The sequence below is a fragment of the Stegostoma tigrinum genome, chromosome 2 (genome assembly GCF_030684315.1).
Source record: "Stegostoma tigrinum isolate sSteTig4 chromosome 2, sSteTig4.hap1, whole genome shotgun sequence".
NCBI lineage: Eukaryota > Metazoa > Chordata > Chondrichthyes > Orectolobiformes > Stegostomatidae > Stegostoma > Stegostoma tigrinum.
In genome coordinates, this window is record NC_081355.1 from 146,295,053 (window position 1) to 146,312,562 (window position 17,510).

The window sequence follows — 17,510 nt, forward strand, 5'->3', positions numbered from 1 at the left end:
TTTCACATCAAACAGATGCTCACCTGCACATCTGTTAAGGTGATATACTGTATCCACTGTTCCCATTGTGGTCTCCTCTATGTCAGGAAACCAAACGGAGGCTTGGGGACCGCTTTGCGGAACACCTATGATCAGTTCATAACAAACAACTACACCTCCCAGTCGTGAACCATTTCAATTTCACCCCCCAACTCCTCAGATGACGTGTCCATCCTGGGCCTCCTGCATTGCCACAATGATGCCACCCAAAAGATGCAGGAATAGCATCTCATATTTCGCTTGGGAACCCTGCAGCCCAAGAGTATCAATGTGGGCTTCACAAGGTTCAAAATCTCCCCTCCCCCGACCACAGGCCAAAACCAGCCCAGCTCCTCCCTGCCTCCCTAACCATTCCTCCCACCTCAAGCCCCATTAATTTGTGAAATTGTCTTACACAGAAAACAGTGGACACTGTGGTAGTGTTTATTCAAGACAAAATTGGATAGATTTTTGATGACTGTGACTTCTGTACTGATATCAAGATCTTTGCATATCAAGCAGTCAACACTCTGACTCCGTTATACAGCTCCGAAACCTGGACACCACCCCAAGATCCTTTAGACATACCATCAACACTGTTTGAGATGGATTCTCCACGTTACCTGGGAGGACAGGCATACCAACATCAGCAGCCTTGAAGCAGCTAAAAGCAGAAGCATCAAGGCCATGGTCATCTGAAAGCAACTTCACTGTGCTGGCCACATGCCAGCTACCTGAGTTCTGGTCACCAGACATTCTTCTTCACCCAGCTTAAGAAAGGCATTCAGACTAGAAGACAACAAAGGAAACATTTCAAAGTCTCGCTGAAGCTTCCCTCAAGAAATGCAACATTGATGTCAATGCACTGGAGACTTTTATTCGGATGAAACTGACTTGGAGGAAACTCTTGTGTGAAGAGATATAATTCTTCAAAATCACCCACTGGCGAGACGAAGTATGGAAAAGAAACCAGAGAAAGAAATGCCAACCATCTCAAGACCAAGGATCACTTTCACCTCCCAGAAACACCTGACAAATGTGTGGTCAAACATATAGCTCAGCACCCAGAACTAGGACCCACAGAAGTTATGAGTGGTGACACCATTTCCTCAGTGGACAATCATGTTTGTTAGCAAGTGATTGCAATTACCATTTAGTTTTGAGGTGTCGTTGTTATATGGAAGACATGATAGCCAGTTTTGCACAGCTACATCTATAAAAAGCATTAAAATAGTGACAAAATAATCTGTTTTAATGATGCTGATTGCAAAATAAATGTTGACTAAGATTGAGGGGACAATCATTTGTTTTTCTTCAAAATAATATACTGGAATCTTTTACATCTACTCAAGAGACAGACAGCCTCAATTTGAACTCTCGTCCAAAAGCTGGCACCTCTACCAGTTTAGCACCCTCTCAGTATGGCACTTCGTGTCTGTGCTCAAGCTTCTAAGTGCCAAAATGTAATGCCTAAGCTCACAAGTAAAGACAGTTATTATCTTATGGCACATTTAATGCCAAGGCTCACAACTAAAGACAACTACATCACATGAGACAGACAGTACCATAGAATATACCAGAAAGATAGAACACAAAATCATACTATACAGCTCAACCTGTCTGAATTTACATTTAACATTCATAGAACATAGAACAATACAGCGCAGAACAGGCCCTTTGGCCCTCGCTGTTGCTCTGACCTGTGAACTAATCTAAGCCCCGCCCCCTACACTATCCCATCATTATTCATCTGCTTATCCAAGGACTGTTTAAATACCCCTAATGTGGCTGAGTTAACTACGTTGGCAGGCAGGGCGTTCCATGCCCTTATCACTCTCTGAGTAAAGAACCTGCCTCTGAAATCTATCTTAAATCTATCACCCCTCAATTTGTAGCTATGCCCCCTTGTACAAGCTAAAGTCATCATCCTCAGAAAAAGACTCTCACTGTCCACCCTATCTAATCCTCTGATCATCTTGTATGTCTCTATTAAATCCCCTCTTAGCCTCCTTCTCCCCAATGAGAACAGACGCAAGTCCCTCAGCCTTTCTTCAGAGGGCCTGCGTTCTAGACCAGGCAACATCCTGGTAAATCTCCTCTGCACCTTTTCCAATGCTTCCCCTTCCTGTAATGGGGTGACCAGATCTGCACGCAATATTCTAACTGAGGCCGCACTCGCATTTTTTACAGTTGCAGCATGACATCACGGCTCGGGAACTCAATCCCTCTACCAATAAAACCTAACACACCGTAAGCCTTCTTAGCACTATCAACCCGGGTGGCAACTTTCAGGGGTCTATGTACATGGACACCAAGATCCTTCTGCACATCTACACTACCAAGAATCTTTCCATTGACCCGGTATTCTGCCTTCCTATTATTCCTCCCAAAGTGAATGACCTCACATTTATCCATATTAAACTCCATTTGCCACCTTTTGGCCCAATTCTGCAGTTTATCCAAGTCTCCCTGCAACCTGCAACATTTTTCCACACTGTCCACCACTCCACCGATTTTAGTGTCATCTGCAAACTTACTAACCCATCCACCTGTGTCTGCGTCCAAGTCATTTATAAAATTGACAAACAGCAGTGGTCTCAAAACAGATCCTTGACGCACACCACTAGTGACCTGACTCCAGGCTGAATATTTTCCATCAACCACCACTCGTTGCCTTCTTACAGAAAGCCAGTTTCTAATCCAAACTGCTAAATCTCCCTCAATCCCGTGCCTCTGTATTTTCTCCAATAGCCTACCACATGGAACCTTATCAAAGGCTTTACTGACGGCCATGTACACCACGTCAACTGCCCTTCCCTCATCCACATGCTTGGTCACCTTCTCAAAAAACTCAATGAGGTTTGTGAGCTGCCCTTGATGAATCCATGCTGACTATCTCCAATCAAATTGTTGCTTGCTATATGATTATAAATCCTATCTCTTATAATCCATTCCAAAATTTTTCCTACAACAGACATACGGCTCACAGGTCTATAATTACCTGGGTCATCTCTACTGCCCTTCTTGAACAAGGGCACAACATTTGCAATCCTCCAGTCCTCTGGTACTAAACCTGTTGACAATGAGGACTCAAAGATCAAGGCCAAAGGCTCCGCCACCTCCTCCCTAGCTTCCCAGACAATCCTCGGAAAAATCCCATCTGGCCCAGGGGATTTATCTACGTTCACACTTTCTAGAATTGATAACACCTCCTCCTTACTAACCTTAATCCTTTCAATTCTGGTAGCGCATAACTCAGTCATCTCCCCTACAATATTCTCCTGTTCCTCAGAGAAAACAGATGAGAAATAATCATTTCGCACCTCTCCAATCTCCACAGGGTCCACACACAACTTCCCACTTCTGTCTTTGCCTGGCCCTATTCCTACCCTAGTCATCCTCTTATTCCTCACATACCTATAGAAAGCTTTAGAGTTCTCCTTTATTCTACTTGCCAATGTCTGCTCATGTCCCCTCCTCGCTCTTCTTAACTCTCCCTTTAAATCATTCCTAGCTAATCTGTACCTCTCCATCGCCTCATCTGAACCATCTCGTCTCATCGTCACATAATCCTCCCTCTTTTACTTAACAAGAGATACAATTTCTTTAGTAAACCACGGTTCCCTTAATCGCTTCCTCCCTGCCTGACAGGGACATACCTATCAAGGACACGCAATATCTGTTCCTTAAACCAGCTCCATATTTCAATGGTCCCCATCCCCTGCATTTTACTGACCCATTCTATGCCTCCTACGTCTTGCCTAATCGCATTATAATTTCCCTTCCCCCATCTATAACTCTTGCCCTGTGGCATGTTCCTTTCCCTTTCCATTGCTAAAGTAAACATAACCTAATTAAGGTCACTCTCTCCAAAGTGCTCACCTAAAAGGAAATATTTCTGATACCTTGATCCCATATTGCTACTTGCATTGATCCAACCAAACACTAGCCTAAGCCTGTATCTTCAATACAAACCGTACCTTTGAAAGTATACGTGAGTATAAAAACACATTGTACCCTTGCAATGATCACATGTTCTGATAAGGACAGAAATTTGGGAAAACAATCCTTTGGACATCTCCCTGTGTTACAATTGTATTTATAAAGTCAAAAAGAGATCCAGTGATGGTTAACTCAACAGCAAACATCGCGATAGTAGGACAAAGCACAAAAACCAATAGAAAGTTGAATAACATATAACAAGAGAATGAATGTATAGGATAAAAAGCTAAATATAACAGATGCTGGAAATATTCCAAAGATGCTACAGTAGTCGAATATGACTTCTTCAGAAGGCAAAAGTTTTATTGGATCAACAGAGAAAAGAAGCGAAAAAACAAAAGATAAAGTCTGATAGAGAATACAGACAGAAAAGATTAAAAGACAAAGTTCCATCAAACACTAGAAGCAAAATGGAAGGCACTGAAAATGAACAGGATTAAAGAGACAAATGGAAATCCCAATGGCAATTAGTGTCTGTGCTCAAGCTTCTAAGTGCCAACATGTAATGCCTAAGCTCACAAGTAAAGACAGCTATTAAGTGATGCCAAGGCTCTTTGAGACAGGCATGCTGCAAACATTGTTAACCTCCTTCAGTTCTGAAGGACAACTTTTCACTTAATGTTAATTCTATGTCTGTCTCTCTCCACAGATACTGCCAGATCTGCTGAGTATTTCCACCAGTTCTGTTTTTAATTTTAAAAGGGTACAAGGCCTCTCGTTCCAGGAGGAGGCCTATTTACAGGGCCAAAACTGACGTGGGCGTGAAGGATCTACGCCCGAAACGTCAGCTTTTGTGCTCCTAAGATGCTGCTTGGCCTGCTGTGTTCATCCAGCTCTGCACTTTGTTATCTCGTGGGCATGAAGGTACATTGGCAAGGAACAGAGATTATTGAAAGATGTGGAAGATGATGGATGCACATTGTTGTCAAGGATGTGAAAGATTGGAGCAGACAACTTGTGGAATGGGAGGGTGGTTTACATGGGCAGGCATACTCATTGGGAAATATTTCTGGTCAACAGTACTGTAAAAGCAATTATGCCTGGATAAAGCCATTCTCATCTTCCTTAAGGTTCTGAGTTCCCCAAGACCTGGAAAACCTGGCTGCAGTTAAAAATAGAATGGCCACTAAAATGAAAGCACACAGCCCACAATATATTTAAATAAACAATACAGTTTCCATGAACAGCTGCCCCTTGTTCTGCAAACCCAAAGTGAGTGGATTTTTACATTTTGATCTCTAATATGGCTCCGCTATTCTTGACAGTTGAGATTCAGCCTTAAGTTTCCAAAGGATACTGAATTTCCACAATTCTGCACGTTTTGATGCTACAAATAACAAATGCACAACACAAATCTTTGAAGACTTCAGCAGCACGGTAGCTCAGTGGTTAGCACTGCTGCCTCACTGCACCAGGGACCTGGGTTCAATTCCAGCCTCAGGCGACTGTCTGTGTGGAGTTTGCACATTGTCTCCCTGTCTGCATGAGTTTCCTCCAGGCACTCCAGTTTCTTCCCACAGTCCAAAAATGTGCAGGTGAGGTGGATTGGCTTTGCTAAATTGCCTATAACGTCTAGAATGGGAAATTCAGGAGTAGGATAAGTGGTGGGTACGGGTGGGATGCTCTTCGGAGGGTTGGTATTGACTTAATGGGCCAAATGGTCGGTTTTCATAGTGTAAGGATTCTATGATTAAATCTTTGAAATGAAAAGGACATTATGCTGCAAATTTTGAAAGTAGTTGGGGAGTAGCAAGCAAGAAGATAAAAAGACAACACAAAAAGCTGATTAAAAACAATCAGTATATTTACATGGCTACAAACAAATTTATTTTTGGGAAAATAACTGATAGGCAGTAAAACTAAATATAGTTCCTTCTTTACTTGTTAAATATTAAGTCCACAACAGAATCTATTTTAGTTTGCTAAACTTTGCATATGCACAGTTCAAATGTTACTTTATAAAATTCAGTACCAAGCTGATCTTATTTTAGATGCCTACAAAATGTATGACAACAATTCAACACAGGAAAGCACTGGTAAATAATTATATTGCCCATGTTTTGACTCCCTTGTTTTATATTATTGTCTATGGTTGCTTTATATTATTCTATGGTTGTTCAATCAATATTGGCTGCTAAACTCCTAGACAACCCATCTTTAATCAGATCTTCAACTGCACTTCTGGGACTTGGTGCAGACCAGTCCAAAGACTACAGAGCAACTCAATGTTAGCCTGATACACAAATTATAGCACTTTTCATGATATATAGTAAAATTGTTACCACCTTGGCCAATAGTATCCAAAATTTCAGGGTACTGTATATGTGCAGTGACCGCCTAAGCCTCTTGCCCACAGAGGGCGAAATGTACAAATAGTACCACCCCATCATTGTGGTACATCGCTGACTCACTTAAGAATACAGTTTTCCATAATAATATTGCGCTTTGCAGTACATCAACACTTTTCACTGTAATACTGCTGCTGAGTTGCTTTGCACAAAGGCACCTATTTCATACATTGGAGCAGTCTGCATGTCAGGGCTCTTTGCTTTCTTATTACTCACTCACCTCTCATCTACTCATCAAATCTTTGTTTTGCTTCTTTTTGCGCTGTACCTCCTCATTCAGAACTTCTCGGTTCACACAGTGCTTATATTTTGCATTGCAGTTTAGTGCCAGACGAAGCCAAACAGGTTGTCATGTTTGCCAGCAATGATCAGTCAAGAGGATGGACATGTTGCTGTATGGCATGTGCTTTGTCAATGTCACTGCTGCAGCATGTGCCAGCAGCTTAAGAGGCAAACACACTGAACAAATCTCAACCTGATGGCTAGGTTTCAAAGTCAAAAGGGGATAGTAACCAGAGGCTTGGGAACCGCTTTGCAGAACACCTACACTCGGTTCGCAATAAACAACTGCACCTCCCAGCTGTATCAGAGATAATGGGAACTGCAGATGCTGGAGAATCCAAGATAACAAAGTGTGGAGCTGGATGAACACAGCAGGCCAAGCAGCATCTCCGGAGCACAAAAGCTGACGTTTTGGGCATAGACCCTTCATCAGTAAGGCTCTCTGATGAAGGGTCTAGGCCCGAAGCATCAGCTTTTGTGCTCCTGAGATGCTGCTTGGCCTGCTGTGTTCATCCAGCTCCACACTTTGTTATCTTGGCACCTCCCAGTTGTAAACCATTTCAACTCCTCCCATTCCTCAGATGACATGTCCATTCTGGGCCTCCTGCAGTGCCACAATGATGCCATCTGAAGGTTGCAGAAACAGCAACTCATATTCCACTTAGGAACCCTGCAGCCCAATGGTATCAATGTGGATTTCACAAACTTCAAAATCTCCCCTCCCCCTACCGCATCCTGAAACCAGCCCAGCTCATCCCCACATCCCTAACCCATTCTTCCTCTGACCTATCGCCTCCTCCCACCTCAAGCCACATCCCCATTTCCCACCTACTAACTTCATCCCGCCCCCTTGACCTGTCCGTCCTCCCTGGACTGACCTATCTCCTCCCGACCTCCCCACCTATACTCACCTTTACTAGCTCCACCTCCGCCTCTTTAACTTGTCTGTCTCCTCTCCACCCATCTTCTCCTATATCCATCTTCAATCCGCCTCCCCCTCTCTCCCTATTTATTTCAGAACCCTCTTCCCCTCCCCCATTTCTGATGAAGGGTCTAGGCCCGAAACATCAGCTTTCCTGTTCCTAAGATGCTACTTGGCCTGCTGTGTTCATCCAGCTCCACACCTTGTTATCTTGGATTCTCCAGCATCTGCAGTTCCTATTATCTCTAGTCCCCAGGCCAGTCAAGTTGTCAGTTGTGGGTGCCGCAACAATCAGTCAAACAGAACCCCTGATCTCAGTGTGGGGGCCTGGATACCGGTAGGCATCTGCTTCTGATGATCAAAGTCAATATCATTTCAGCTCAGGGAATTGCCCATGGTCGGGTCCAGTGCAACCAGCCAGAGGATTAGTGGTTAAGTTTGCTACACAATCAGTCAGGGATCTTTTTCCAAGTCAGTCAGGGTGGGCCACAGTCAAGGCTGGGGTTCTGTTCACTTGACATCAGGTAGGTTATCGGGGATATTAAACAATGGGTAATTTGAGGAGTCAATTGTGGGGATTGAAGGATGCACTCTGGGATTTAAAGGAGATAGTAATTGAGAACAGGAGCAATTCAACATACATGGGTGGGAAATAGTAGTGAATTAGAGGGGAAGGGTTACACGGCATGGGAGGGGGCATCAACAGCCACCATCACACTGACTTTAACAGAGGAGCAATGCATCATAATGATGACATGACTAAGCATAATCCTAAGGTTTAATATGTGATCTGCTGAAATGCAGACTTAACTGAAAAATAAAGTTGGATGGAGATGTGGAGGTGTGGAACTAATGGGATTGACAGGGAGTGCAAGGAACAAAATAATATCAATGTTGGAGGGTGTGGGGGGAGGAAGAGGAGTAAAGGAGAGGGGGAACAAGAACACCACCTAGATTGACAGGCTGTGCCTGGAACTCTCACTATGATGCATGACCTATTTTCTTTCCATGTTTGCCCAACTCACAAATGTGCAATAGAAATTAAATGCAAATGGAAATTATACAAAGTAAAAATATGTTTCTGATCTGCTTTCAGAAGCTTTTCTTTTGTGTCTTCATGTACTGTGAAAGGCTATTCATGGCGGGAACGGATTGACTGGTGCACAGCTAGTCTTTAAATGTGGTACAGTTGGTGGAAATCCAGGAATACCCCAGCAGTGGGAGTACTTGTGTTGCTGGTTAGCACAGGGTAGCACAAGAGTAGAACCCTAGTCCACACATAATGAGATGAGCAGTGAATTGTGCAGGGTAATTCACTACAGGTCATGGATAAAGTTTCCATGAAACTTCCTAAAATTGATACTTAGCTTTTTTTTATAACATTTAATTGTTTGTCTATGTCTTGTATAAAGACTGAATCATTTCATTTTCTGTAATTTTGATTGTGGACTGAAATGGAAAATGGATTGTTTTAAAATTAAGGTTTGTGGAAGGAATTGCTGCACTTTCAAAATGAAGCTACTGAAAATCTTTGTGTATGGTGTTTACGCTGCTGCTTTTTTAAAACCACAGGGACAGACCAGCTGATTGGTTTAAGTAATTGTGACTAGTCATGGATGGCAAACATTGTCAATCTGAGGAGCACGCTTTGCATGGTTCCTCGGTACCTGAACTGTAGGGGTGAATGATACAATGAGGAAGCCTTTAGACTGCTAGAAGAGCAGGGGCTGTCATCCCTCTAAGTCTTGGCAATTATTTCCATTTCACTGCTCTGAATCAATCTGGAACACTTTCTCATTTAAAAGTCACCATGTATATGTTTGAGATAATAAAATGTGAGGCTGGATGAACACAGCAGGCCCAGCAGCATCTCAGGAGCACAAAAGCTGACGTTTCAGGCCTAGACCCTTCATCAGAGAGGGTCTAGGCCCGAAACGTCAGCTTTTGTGCTCCTGAGATGCTGCTGGGCCTGCTGTGCTCATCCAGCCTCACATTTTATTATCTTGGATTCTCCAGCATCTGCAGTTCCCATTATCACATGTATATGTTTGAGCTGGGTTCTTGCGCGGTGAGCAGATGAAAGCCACTGCCCACAGAACTGTAGTGAAAATGAAGGATTTCCTCAAGAAAACTTGAAGTAAGAGCTGAAAATCAAATGGAAAAATCAAAGTAGGTAAGAAAGGAGAAGCACAATCTATATAAATTTTGCTTGGTATGTTTAACAGAATGACTATAACACAGCGTACGTTTCCAACTGTATGAACAATTTATAGGCAAGCTTATACAGGTAAGTTGATTGTCATAACATTCAGGACTATGTGCCTCGTGTGAGAAAGGGGGACTAGTGTAGGAAATAACATATTATTGGCAGTACAGACTTGATGGATGAAAGGGCCTCCTGTACTGTATGATTCTATGATTTCAAAGAACTGAATCCACAATAAAGAAACTTTAATTTCTAGATCTAGTTTTGTACTGAAACATCATCGAGTTTAGATATTTAATTTTGTTAGTTATTAAAGTTACTAATTTTATAATGGACTATCCTTTCTTAAATGTTGTTACCAAGTGCTTATGGCTTGCATCCACATCATAGTTAATTCATTAAAAACTATTTTCCTAAAGCATTTTAGTAAGAACACAAGGATCAAAAATGTATCTTACACTTCCAAATGCTACATGTGAGAAATAAATGGTGACAAAGCACAGATGCTTTGATCTTGAGCTGAAGCACAATCTGTAAATATGACACACGTGCATTTTTATACTTCAAATTAAATATACAGGTATTTCTCTTGGCTGGAAAGTGAACATTGCATCCCACATTTACCAGACCCAAGACTCATTAGACGTAGCTGACTCAGTTCTTCTTGACAAGATCAATTAGTCAAACATTTGTCTAATAAAATGGATAATGTTTAATACAGCAAAACAGTGCATTTTAAGATGCACATCTGATCAAGTATCAAAGACTTACAGACAATATAATAAGAGCCCACAACGTTGGAGGGATTATATTAGCATGGATAAAGGACAGATTAACTAATAGAGATGGAGAGTCAAGATAAGCAGGGGGCGTCTTCAGGAAGATAACCTTTAAGTAATGGAGTGCAACAGGGATCAGCACTGGGCCCACAATTATTACAACACATATTAATGACAAGATGAACATAGCAGACATACTTTAGCCAATTTTGTGCAGATGACGGAGATAGAGATGGGAAGGCAAATTGAACAGCTATTTTGTGCAAGTGTTCACTAGAGAGGATAAAAGTAGCATCTCATACATAGCTGTAAATCAGGGGCTGAGAGGGAAGCAGGAACTCAAGAAAATTACAATCACTGAGGAAGTAGTACTGAGTAAATTGTTGGAACCGCAAAAGAAGTAGCCAGTGAAATAGTTGCTGTGATAACAAAGTGTGGAGCTGGATGAACACAGCAGGCCAAGCAGCATCTTTGCTGTGTTGGTTTTAAATTTCCAAAGCTCATTAGATCACAGAAGATTCCTTTAGATTGGGAGGGAGGCAGAAAGTAGGAAACTACAGGCCAATTAGCTTAACATCTGTCATAGAAAATGCTGGAAGCTAATAAGACATTATAACAGGGCACATGGGGAGGTTCAAGATAATCAAGCAGAGCCAACATGGTTTTGTCAAAGGGAAATCATGTTTAACTGATTTACTGGAGATTTTTGGAGAAGTAACTTGTGCTTTAGATAAAAGAGAATGAGTTGATGCATTTTGATTTCCAGAAGGCGTTTGTTAAGGTGCCACTTTAAAGGTTATTGCAGAAAATAAAAGCTCATAGTGCTGGAGTTAACACATTGGCATGGGTTGAAGATTGGCTTGCTAACAGGAAGCATAATTGCTGTGCCACTGGAATCAGTGCTGGAGCCTCAATTCTTCACAATTTATATAAATGACTTGGACAAAGGGATCAACAGTACATTTGCTGATGACACAAAGATAAGTAAGAAAGTGAACTGTGAAGAGAACATAAAGAGCCTACAAGGAAATAAAGATACATTAAGTGAATGGGCAAATATCTGGCAAATGGAACACAATATGAGAATGTGTACAGCTGGATGAACACAGCAGACCAAGCAGCATCACAGGAGCAGGAAGGCTGACGTTTCAGGCCTAGAAATTTTCTGAAGAAGGGCCTAGGCCCAAAACGTCAGCCTTCCTGCTCCTCTGCTGCTGCTTGGCCCATGTTGCGTTCATCCAGATCCAGACCTTGTTATTTCAGATTCTCCAGCATCTGCAATTCCTACTATCTCTGAAACAATATGAGAATGTGTAGAATTGTCCTTTTTGGCAGAAAAAATAAAAAAGACATATTATCTGAACGGTGAGAGGTTGCAGAGCTCTGAGATGCAGAGAGATCTGCGTGTCCTAATGCAAGAATCACAGAAGGTTGGTACACAAATATAGCAGGTAATCAGAAAAACTAACAGAGGAGGTTTATTGCAAAGGGAATTAAATGCAAAAGAGGCTACGCTTCAGTTACACAGACCATTGGAGGGACTGGATCTGGTCACCATACTTGTGGAAGGATATTAGTGCATTGGAAGCAATTCAGAGAAGGTATACTAGACTAATAACTGGTCGGAGCTATTACAAAGAAATGCCAGATAGGCTTGGACTGTATCCACTAGATTTTAGGAGTGTCAGAGGTGAGGGACATGGCCAGGTAGATGTTGAAAGCGCGTTTCCTCTTGTAGAAGAACCTAGAACTCGGAATTGTTGCTTTAAATAAGCATTCCTTATTTTGAAACTGAGATGAAGAATCTTTATTTTTCTCTTAGAGGGTTGAAAGTCTTTGAAATTCCCTTCCTCTGAAGGCAATGGATGCACAACCTTGAAATATTTTTAAGGGAGACGTAGTAGATTCTTGATAACCAAGGAAATGAACACTTATTGGAATATGCAGAATCATAGAATTGAAGATAAAACCAGATCATCCATAATCTTATTAAATGGCAAAGCAGGTGCGATGGGCCAAGTGGCCTACTCTTGTTTATTTATTCCAGTTCCCTCTCCCCATCCCCCTCTCTGAAGAAGGGTCTAGGCCCGAAACGTCAGCTTTTGTGCTCCTGAGATGCTGCTTGGCCTGCTGTGTTCATCCAGCTCCACACTTTGTTATCTGGCCTACTCTTGTTGCTTGTTTGCATGTTTTGTGAGGGTGACACAGAGTTTGCAAAGGGAGAAACACAGCTTAAGCAAGTGGACAAAAATTCGGCAGATGGAATATAATTTGGAAAAAAGTGAGGTATAGCACCTTGGCAGGAAGAATGGAAGAGCTGACTATTATTTAACTGGAAAAACATTGCTGAACAATCAAAGGGAAGACATATTGACATTGGAGGCAGTCCACAGAAGGTTCACTCAGCTGATCCAAGCACAGATGAACTGTCTTATGACAGATTGTGTAAATTGGCCTGATACTGTTCGAAATTTAGAAGAATTCGAGGTGACCTTATTTAAACATTCCCAAGATTCCTAAGGACTTGGCAGGGTAAATGCGGAAAGATTGGTTCCCTTCAGGAGATTTGAGGACCACAGGGCAAAATCTCAGAGAAAGTTTGCACATTTAACACACAGATGAGGAGGAACTTCTTCTCTCAGAACATAGTGAATCTGTGGAATTCTTTACCACAGAGGGCTGTTGATGTTGCGTGGTTGAGATAGACAGATTTTTAATCAGAATAGGAATCAAGGGTTACAGGTAAAAGGAAAGAAAATGGAGTTGAGAATTATCAGATGAGTCATGATCTCACTGAATTTGGATTAGACTCAATGGACTGAATGCCCTACTTCATGGTCTTATGATCAAACTAATTAGGGATCAGTTCAAATCAAATTACTTACCCCAGCTATGTAATGTTCAGTTTCATAAAAAGCATGAAGCATACTGCATTATTCATCTAAAGAAAGAAACAAACACTATTAGAATATAGAACACAGAACATAGAACAGTACAGCACAGTACAGGCCCTTCGGCCCACGATGCTGTGCCGACCTATTATCCTATTAAGATCAATTATACGATCCAAGAATGGTCAGAAATCATTTGTATATGAATAGCATATTCCTGTTTGCAACAGTGAGACATTTAATGTTAACATTTTCCTAAAAGGACAGTTTTAAAGTGTCAAGCAAAATTAGTCTATTAGAAGTAGCAGAACTATTTGTTTAAAAAATGAAAGAACTGTGGATACTGTAAATCAGGAACTAAACAAAGTTGGTGGAAAAGCTCAGCAGGTCTGGCAACATCTGTGAAGGAAAAAACAGTTAATGTTTCGGGTCCAGTGACCCTTCCTCAGAACTGGAAATTATGTTTGTTTGGCCAGAGTGCCTGAAAAATACGAATTTCCTATTGTAAAGTAACAAGGCACCTTTGCCCAGAATTTAACAAAGCTTTACCCATATTTTAAATGCACCAAAATTTATGATGAGCACAATTTGTTTTTCATCTCGCTTATTTATATTGTTTAATATTCTAAAGCACTTCAGAGGTTACAGTGAAAAATACAAGTAAGTAACCTAGGAGGTGTGATCAAAGCTGGATCTTAGATTTTAAGGTCTACTTTAAAGCCAGAGGAGAAAAAGAAGATGTGGAAAAGGGTTAGGCAGGAAACTTCAAGGCCAGGAGCCCAGCAGGTTGAAGACACAAAAATCAGTGGTATGGTGAATTGAGGGAAATGTGCGTAAAGCATCAGAGTCAAATTGGCTGACAGTAAAGTAACAGGGAGGTGTGGGGTTCATACAGACTCTAAATATATGCATTTAAATGTATAAATTGGAGGACCATGAACCAGCATAAGTCAATAAGGACAAATGTGATGAACTAGCAGCATTTTGCATGAAACAGGATAGTAGCAGGATGTTGGATGGACTGATCCAGCGTGCGTGTGTGTGTGCATGTGCATGCGTGTGTGTGTGTATGAGAGAGAGGATGTGAGAGAGAGAGAGAGAGAGAGAGAGAGGGTGAGAAAGACACAGACAGTGTGAGAGACAAAGAGGGGTGGAAATTTGGGAGATGAATGAGGACAGCATGGGCAACAATGAAAAATTGTGATGAGATGTGAATAAGGCATTGATAAATTGTTCATGTTCATAGATGGAGGTAAGGATGGAGGCCGGCAATTTAAAGAAATGGGCAGTCTTTATGGTGAATAGTACCTGTACATCAGATTGAAAACTTAGTTCTAACTTCAAAGCTGTGCACATTGTGGATTCACTTCATACAGTTTCATCAAGATGGGGAAATGAAACTGGTGGCAAGGGTCTAGATTGTGAAGTTTTATCATCCCAGTGCTTCAGAAAAAGAGTTTGCAGTTCACCTAAACCAAGACATCAGACAAGCAGTTTCATAACACAGAGGCAGTGGAGGGGTTCGGAGTAGCGGTGAGGTAACAAATTACTAAAAATGTGAACCAAACACTGGAGGCAGCTTTAACTGGCAGAAAAGATGCTCCATTTCTATCCTTGTCAAAAGTCTCACTCTCCACAGAATTATCGTCCTTAACATAAAATTTCTACATTTGCTCAAGTTCTAATGAGTCCACATTTTGCCACTTCATCAAGTAGTAACTTACCAGACACTAGCTTCAGTTTTGAGATTTCCCAAATCCATTACCAGCAATATCCTAAGATGCTGCTTGGCCTGCTGTGTTCATCCAGCTTCACACTTTGTAATCCAGCAATAAAGCTGTGATTCTTCTTCCCTTGGACCATGCCAGGTCAAATCATTCAGATTCCTTAAAAGAATGCAGAATACACCTCCCTGGCTTGAGACCATCCATCTCCCTCCCATATTTGGCTTCAGTAGCTCCTTAAGAACCTGTAGTCTCTTCTCTCTGCTGACTATACCATCTGTTCTTTTATTCCCTCTCCTTTTCCTTCGGCCCCTTAGAGCCAGTAAGCCTGTTTATTGTTAGCACAGCTGCCCTCAACTCTTCTTCCCAGATAAGCACACTTCACCGTGCTCAGTCAGTCCCGTGATTAAACTAGGCTTGCTGTCAGGTTGATTTTGAAATAGTCACATGACTACTTTTAATGTAGGTTTTAAGGCATATTCTAAAATATAAATCTTATAACCCTCGTAATCATTACACAGGACATTAGTTAACAGTCTACAGGTACTGTTTGGGACGAGAAGCCATTTCCGGAAATTTTCTGGCTATTTCAGATCAATGACTGAAATGGAACAAGCACAGTGTTATACAAATTAGCAAGAAAAAAAGATGAAATGGTTACTGGCTACAAAGAGGATAAGAGATCACAGTGGCTGTAACTTATGATTTTGGTTGAATGTAAAACAATTTCCTCCTTAATCTGAGGGAAAAATCAATTTTTTTTTTCTTAATGTAAGGCCTTAAGATATGCATATGTCCCTAAAATCATGAGACTGAAATTTTAATTATAATTTTGAAATAATAAAATCTTGCACTGTATCTCATGATCGCATAAGCCATTGATAGTACATACCGCAAATATTGTAACTTTGCATCAACTATTTCATATTTCAGACTCTAAAAAATAGAATAATCTGGTATATCTGAAGATGGGTTGGGAAGAGGGGTAAGGAGTAAACAATAGGTGGAGATGGAGCCCAGAGAGGGAAAACAGTTGGACAGACAAAGGAATGGGTAAAGGTTAGTTTAGGAAAATCAACAGCTGCTAATGGACCATTAGTAGCTGAGAATGGGTTGTTTGTGGTAGCAGCCTAAGTGGTGACAAGACCTGGTGTGTGGAGGTTGGAATAAAGATTTTTGAATTCAGTATTGAGTCCTGAGGGCTACTGAGTCTCTCAGCAGAAATTTAGATTAGATTAGATTAGATTCCCTACAGTGTGGAAACAGGCTCTTCGGCCCAACAAATCCACACCGCCCCTTGAAGCATCCCACCCAGACCCATCTCCCTACAACCCACACACCTCTGAACACTACCGGCAATTTAGCATGGCTGATCCACCTATCCTGCACATCTTTGGACTGTGGGAGGAAACCGGAGCACCCGGAGGAAACCCACGCAGACACAGGGAGAATGTGCAAACTCCATGCGGACAGTAACCCGAGGGCGGAATCGAACCCAGGTCCCTGGTGCTGTGAGGTTGCAGTGCCAGCCACTGAGCCACCGTGCCGCCCTGAATCATTTTCCCTGGTCCCCATTAGCAGCTATTGATTCTCCCAGGCTGGCCTTTACCCATTCCGTTGTCTGCCTAATCACTATTTTCTCTCTCTTTCTCTCATTGAGATATCTTGAGCTCTACAATTATAGTGTCACTGGATGAGCTCTCCAAGATGTACTCTCTCAGTATAGCTGTGATATTCTTCATAACCAGTCACGTAACTGTCCCACCACTTTTACATCCATCTCTAACTCGCTAAAACATCTAGATCTCAGAACATTAAGCTGCTAGTCTAGTTACAGACTCTAAAAAATAGAATAATCTGGTATATCTGAAGATGGGTTGGGAAGAGGGGGAAGGTGGGAGGAAACCGGAGCACCCGGAGGAAACCCACGCAGACACGGGGAGAATATGCAAACTCCACACTGTTTCCAGCCTGTTTCCACACTGTAGGGAATCTAATCTCATCACAATTTCTGCCGAGAGACTCAGTAGACCTCAGGACTCAATATTGAATTCAAATAGTTACAACAGAGTAATTATATTTTCTAACCCAATCTCTTACGTTCATCTGCCTTACCTGTCATTCTCCTCACATTAAAACAAAAAATTACACTTCAGACCACCAGTCCCACCAACGCCGTTAGTAAACTCTCCCCTTCTGGACTTCCTCTTAGTCTTATTGGTCTCAGTATATTATTTCTCCTCAGTCATTAGGTCTACAAAATCATGAGAGGTATCGACAGAGTGGATTAGAAGAAGCTTTCTCCCAGAGTGGGGGACTCAGTTACTAGGGGTCATGA

At 41.8% G+C, this 17,510-nt stretch overlaps 1 protein-coding gene across 3 annotated transcripts in view; it reads right to left on the bottom strand.

Moving 5' to 3' along the window:
* The window catches only part of galnt11 (UDP-N-acetyl-alpha-D-galactosamine:polypeptide N-acetylgalactosaminyltransferase 11 (GalNAc-T11)), a 175,728-nt gene that overhangs the window by 148,306 nt on the left and 9,912 nt on the right, over window positions 1-17,510 (bottom strand). For all 3 annotated transcript variants that reach the window (XM_048551106.2, XM_048551074.2, XM_059639861.1), the window contains exon 2: window positions 13,443-13,498. The gene's annotated coding sequence lies outside the window, so the exon portion shown is untranslated. The remainder of the gene's footprint in view (window positions 1-13,442; window positions 13,499-17,510) is intronic.